This window comes from Acomys russatus, chromosome 17 (assembly GCF_903995435.1).
Source record: "Acomys russatus chromosome 17, mAcoRus1.1, whole genome shotgun sequence".
In the NCBI taxonomy this organism is placed as follows: domain Eukaryota; kingdom Metazoa; phylum Chordata; class Mammalia; order Rodentia; family Muridae; genus Acomys; species Acomys russatus.
The window spans coordinates 46,732,643-46,738,972 of NC_067153.1; positions in this window are offsets into that span (position 1 = coordinate 46,732,643).

Sequence of the window (6,330 nt, forward strand, 5' to 3'; positions counted from 1 at the left end):
CAAAAGCAAAATCAGTGTATATATTTTGGAGTTAAAGCTGCCTCTGAAGTCTTTGAAAACAGGATGTGCCTGGGACCTCAGCTCCAGGTGTCTGCTGCCTCCTCCACCGTCATGGTCTCATTTCACATAAACTACTGTCCTCCCTGTGGCCTTTTGTTTATATCTTTACTAAATGACTTTGGGGCTTAGGGATCAGACTGCACTCAGACACTCGCACCCGTGCCAGGCTCCTAGGCCTCTGAGAACTTTCCTTCCCTTACCACTTTCAGTGGGAGCTGGTGTTTGCTGAGAATAAAGTTGTTCCTTTCAGTGCTTGGAAATGTTGTCAGCTCGCAGTTTCTTACTGATGATTTTAGCAAAAGAAGGAAACCACTTAGGACCCTGATGTCTTCCAAATATGAATTGGGAGCTGCAGAAACTGTGACACAGATTTGCAGACCCCGTGACCTTTGAGAACCCAGGGAAGGCTCTTCAGAGAGTCTGGTTTTAATCAAGACTGGGCTGCCACAGGAGCTGCCTCTGGCTCCTTAATGAAAGCGGCCTGGCTGCCTTCAGCTGTGGCCCGACCTGTTTGATTTGCAGACTACCCTGCAGGCTGCTCTTGGGTGAAGGGAGGTGGGCCAAGGTGAAAGCCAGAGGCCTAGGGTAGAAAGGTGAATTCTGTCCCTCCTCAGAGGGCTGTGGAGTACAGACAGAGCTGGCTGCCAGAGTCTCAGAAGGCTTTCAGAGCTCAGCTAGAAAGCTAAGGAGGCCCACGCAGCTCCTGAGTAGGCCTTGGCCCAGATTCTTTTCAGCTTAATGCTTCATTTCTCCTCAGTATGCGGAAGGATCTAGGCAGGGGACAGCGCTTGAGATGTGTTTAATTAACCTTTGCTCCACTCTGTAAGGGATCAGTCTCGGAGCCAGCTTGCCTGTTCCCACAAGGACACTGAATGCCTTGCTTGGAGTGTGCTGGCTCAGTCATCTGTGTCCCAAACCTTATCTTGATGCTGAGGTAAGAGCCTGTGGTGACAGTGCCCATCCCCCCAGTGTCTGGGCCAAGGCCTTCAGCCTAAACTTTCAGCCCTGAGCTTGCCTGATCTGAGATCTATTCTCCACAGAAAGCCCTTCTTGAGAGTCCGGTCTCCCAGGCAGGATTCTGTGGCGTTGTACAATGGTCATTGGGGGAACAGAGGTTCCTGAGTGATCCCAGTCTTCCCACACTGACATGTCACAGTTGCCCAAAATAAAAAGATGCCATTAGTACAATTATGTCATGAAGCTCTTGGGGAACTGGGAGACTACAAATCCGTGTGATAGGTACAAATGCCCCAACCCAGTTTCACCTGAAAGCTCACATTTCTGGTGGCACCAAACGCAGTCATCCACTTTCCTTGATGCTCACTGTTCCCGTTCTCAAGGAAATGTTGGCCAGATCCCCAGGTCCTGTAACCCCAGTGCTGGCTACACTTCCTTGGAAGAGCCAGTGAGGTTCAGCTTCCCCCTTAACACAGGTGCAGGAGGGCAGAGACTTAGGGTACTGATGGGGAGAAGGGTTCCACTGACTTGTGTGTAGGATTTGGGCCAGGGTCTCCTCTCTTGAGTGACTTATAACTAACTACCAGTCACTTGTCTCAGGCCACCCCCTCCCTGCTGCACCCCCTCCCCGCCAGACCAGTAATGTTTGGGAAATGCCTCAAAAGTTTCAATGCCCGGGGCCTCCTGAGAGAGTTCAGGTATCAAAAAGTGTTGTCTTACATTTTGTATTTGAGAAAATCTCACCATGAAGACCAGGCTGAACTTGATCCTCTTACCTTCCCGGCTCCCACATACTGCAGTTATAGCTCCAAGGCTGTGGGGATCTTGTCAGCAAGGGATGCTGGGTGCTAGGTAGACCACTTATTTGCAGTAGAGTAATTGTCAGAGTGCTCAAAACACAGGAGTCTTGCCAAGAGCCGAACTATGAATTAGAAGTCTCCTTTTCCAGCCCAGTGCAGAAGCACAAACCTTTAATCCCAGCACTCAGGAGGCATAGATAGAGGCAAGGGGATCTCTGTGCGTTCAAGGCCACCCTGCTCTCCATAGTGAAACTCTTTGTCTTTAAAAAAAAAAAAAAAAAAAAAAAAGCAAAAGAAACAACCCCTTCTTTTCTACCTTGTAGGAAGCTCTGAGTTTGATTCCCAGCACCACGACAAAGCAAAAGCCTTTTATTTATTATTATTTTATTCTTCTTACCTCCCAGTCCTGTGAAGTAGGGAGAGGTAGGTATGTTTATAGCAAGAAACAGAGCTGGGGAGTGGGTTGGCACCCAGTGGGAGCACAGAAACCACGGCAGCAGGTTGCAGAGACACGGAATTGACAGGAGGCAGAAGCAGGCATCTGGGGTGGGAGTGGAAGACACGAGAGAGAGGAAACAAGCCTTTCCTACTCGGGTTAACCCCAAAGACTTAATTTTGAGTTAAGCGTTGGCATGTTACGTTTCCAGTGCAGATTTCGGATTGAGAAGGAGCCATGGGAGGCTGCCTCAGCACTGCCTCCCTCGGGTGGAAGCTGTGGTCAGAGGAGCAACGCTCTGCCCTGGAGAGGAGCGGGGGGCTGATGGCAATTGCTGGCAACTTTGTCTCAGCACCACAGTGTGGCTTCAAACGTGGCACTTTTCCTGACAAGTAAATTGTAGGATTCCTCGCCAAATCATTAGATAACTTAAGAACAAAGAATGAGCGGGCAAAAGGAGATGCTGCATCATCTTCTAGAAAAAATAAATAGCAATCGTTTATGAAAAGAAAGTACATTCGATGAATTTGACCCACTGAGAAAATTACAGCTTTTCCCTTCCCCCCTCCCCACCCTTCTTCGATCCATCAGCCCCTAATGGAGGAAGCCTTCCTGTGTTTGTCACGGTGGAGATGGGCTGGTCAATTAAAGTAGTCTGCGTCGTCTAGTGGAGATAATAGCAGGCCTGGACCCATCCATCACCGCGGACTGGAAAGTGACCTCCCGAATATTGAGTCAGAGCCCTGAAAGCAATCTCTGCCGCTCATTATCATAGCCAGAAATTACTGCTCTGAACCTGGTTTCCCCTGAAATACCGAGCCAGCAGAGCAACTGATGGACATAATAGAACACAGTGAAATGGCGCTGCGGCCTTAATATCAGACTTGGGAGTGAAAATAGATGTGTTGCCTCACGGGGAAGAAGTGAAACCAAATGGGACAGGATACCTGCGACATGACACCTGCCTGGTTGGGTGGACTGTGATTGCCACCTGATGTTAGAACAGAGACTTTTAGCAGCCAGTTTTTGAAGCCACACCAGAGCTCTGCTACCTTGAAGTTGACCCTTCCTGCCAATTTCCACAGTCCTCAGCCAGGGCCCTCCGTGTTTCCTGTCTGTCTGCAAAAGCTCCCTTGTAGCTCTTCCGGAGCAGGAAATGGAAGCCATGTGGAAGGAGAGCGTGAATGGCCTGGCCACTCTCTGCCTGCTAACACTTCCATACAGGCCAGACACTGGCCCAGTGGAGGGTGTGCAGGTGGCTTCCTCCCTAGTTCCAGAGCAGAGGGGACTCCTGTGGCACAAAGGCCCTGTGCAGATCTTTGCTTAACCCAGTTCCGCTCTCTGCAGACACTCCTAATGAGGCAGTTGGGGTACATCCTGGGGATACAGAATTTGCCTGCTATAAATGAGGCCTGCATCCAAGCCCCAGCTCTGAAAAGAGTTAGTTTATATTTATAATCCTGAGAACATTAGAATTAACTGAAGACATCAGTCTACTCCAATTTCCTTAGTGTTTTTTGTTTTGTTTTAAGGCGTGCGTGCGTGTATGTGTGTGCATGTGTGTGTGTAAGACAAGGTCTCATGCAACTCAGGCTGGTCTCCAATTCACTGTGTAGCTAAGGATGCCTTGAAGTAGAGGTTTTAAGCCTTCATCCTCCCCCTCCAGAGTGCTGGGATTACAGGTGTATACCGCCCATTCCTGTTTTTTGTGGTGGTGGGAGTCATACCCACAGCTGCATGCACGCATGCTTGGCAGACACTATCAACTGAGGTACATCCCCAGCCTTCTCTAACGAAGACACTGAACACTGAGATAGTGATTTTCCCACCAGCCTGCCGACTCTCACTACCTGCAGTGTTTTAAGGGACTGACAGGCAGGGAGCTCCCAACTGTCCCAGGGGCTTCAGTTAAGCATGGCAAGATCTGTTGATACCACTAACTCCAATTGCCACCCATCCATTTATCCATGGTACATCCATCCATCCAGCCATCCATCCATCCATCCATCCATCCTTTATCCATCTATCATCCATCTATTTATGATCATCATCATTCATCCATTATCCATGGGTGATTTATCCATCCATTCATTGTCCATCCATTTGTCTGGACCCTCATCTCAATGGTCATGAACTTCTGCAGTCCAGCTTGACCCTGTGACCCCACAGCAGCTGTGAGCACAGGCAGCAGCAGTTCTCCATCTGGGTTGTTAGTGTCTTATCTGCCAGCTTCAAGGCTCTCTGCGTGAGTAGCAGCTCCCCCTCCAGGTTTTTTAACCCTTGTCGTCATTCTGTCACACACATGCATTACTGTGCAGTGTGTAATGTGTGCTCGGCCAGCGTCACTAGACTCTGCTGATGGCCAACTGTCAAGGGAAGTTGGGACTAGTTAGTAAATTGCTACTGGTGTGGCTGTGGGATTTATTGTTATTTAATAAAATCTGAGGTGTAGAAAGATCCTTACCTGTCTGTTTCTGACATCTAGGATTTATAGGCTGTGCCACCAAGACTGGATTAGAAAGATGCTTTTGGTTTAGTGATGTTCGAATCTGAGGATGTGGACCCTGGATGATAGCTATGCTTTCTTCCTCCCTCCCCAGCCCTCTTTGCTGACGTACTAGTGGGTGCTTCTAGGGGTTCACTCAGTAGCCTTCCATTTGGGGTCTGCGTGTGTGTGCAGGTGCCTTCAGGAGTCCAGAGCTGGAAGTCAGGTTCCCTAGGGCTGCATTTACAGGAAGTTGTGAACTACCTGACACAGAGCTAGGTACTGAACTCAGGGCCTCTGGAGGAACAGCCAAGTGCTTTCAGCCACTGAGCCATCTCTCCAGCCCTCACCTCCAGAACTGCAGTCCACACTCACTGGACAACAGCCCAGGCCACCCCCACTTTCTACCTCTCTTTCCTGTTATGTGATAGGAGCAGTTTGTCCTTCTGTGACAACCTTTTTGCTCTTGTTTTTACAAATTCACCTGGCAATGGTGGTGCATGCCTTTAATCTTAGCATTCAGGAGGGAGAGGCAAGTGTGAGTTCCACGGCAGCCAGGGTTACACAATGAAACCCTGTCTCAAACAAAGCAAAACAGCAAAACAACAACAACAAAACCGGGCCCAACTCTATGGTTAAGAGCACTGGGGTTGAGTGTGGTAGCACACACCCTTAATCCTTTACTTGGGAGGCAGAGGCAGGCAGATCTCCAATTTCAAGGCCAGCCTGATGTACAGAGCAAGTTCCAAGACAGCCAGGGTTATACAGAGAAACCTGTCTTGATCACCCCCAATTTCCTCTACACAAAAAGAGCACTAGCTATTTTTCCAGAGGACCTTAGTTTGATTCCTAGCACCCACATGACCTCTTACAACCATCTGTAACTCCAGTCCCCAGAAATCTGATGCCCTCTTCTGGCTTCAGTGAGTACTGCAAGCACATAGTACAGATACATCTGAGGAAACACACACACACTTGGTTTTTTAAGACAGGGTTTCTCTATGTAGCCCTGGCTGTCCTGCCTCTGCCACCCAAGTGCTGGCACATAATGTTTTTTAATCTTAAAAAAACAAAACAAAGGCTGGAGAGATGGGTCAGAGAGATTAAGAGCACTGGCTACTCTTCCAAAGGTAATGAATTCAATTCCCAGCAACCACATGGTGGCTCACAGCCGTCTATAATGAGATCTGGTATCCTCTTCTGGTGTGCAAGTGTGCAAGCAGGCAGAAGACTGTATACATAATAAATAAATAAATCTTTAAAAAATAAAAACAAAACAAAACAAAACAAAGCAAACAAACAAAAAACAGACCCCAAGCCATACATGGGTCAGAACCTCTCGTACGCAGATGTGGATGCCACATTGGCTTTGTCCCTCCATGTGCCAGGGTGTTTGGGTCAGCTGTACCTCAAAGACAACTTTTATGATCTGGTGCATTTGCATCCCTATGGTCACTGAGGCATAAAGCTCTGAGCAGCACTCTTTCCTTGGCATTCTTCCTCCAGACCACCAAGAACTAGAACCTTCTGTCACGAGGTGGTTTGGGCTGTGGCACACTTTGGTCATCTTTAACCACACAGTTGGGGACAAT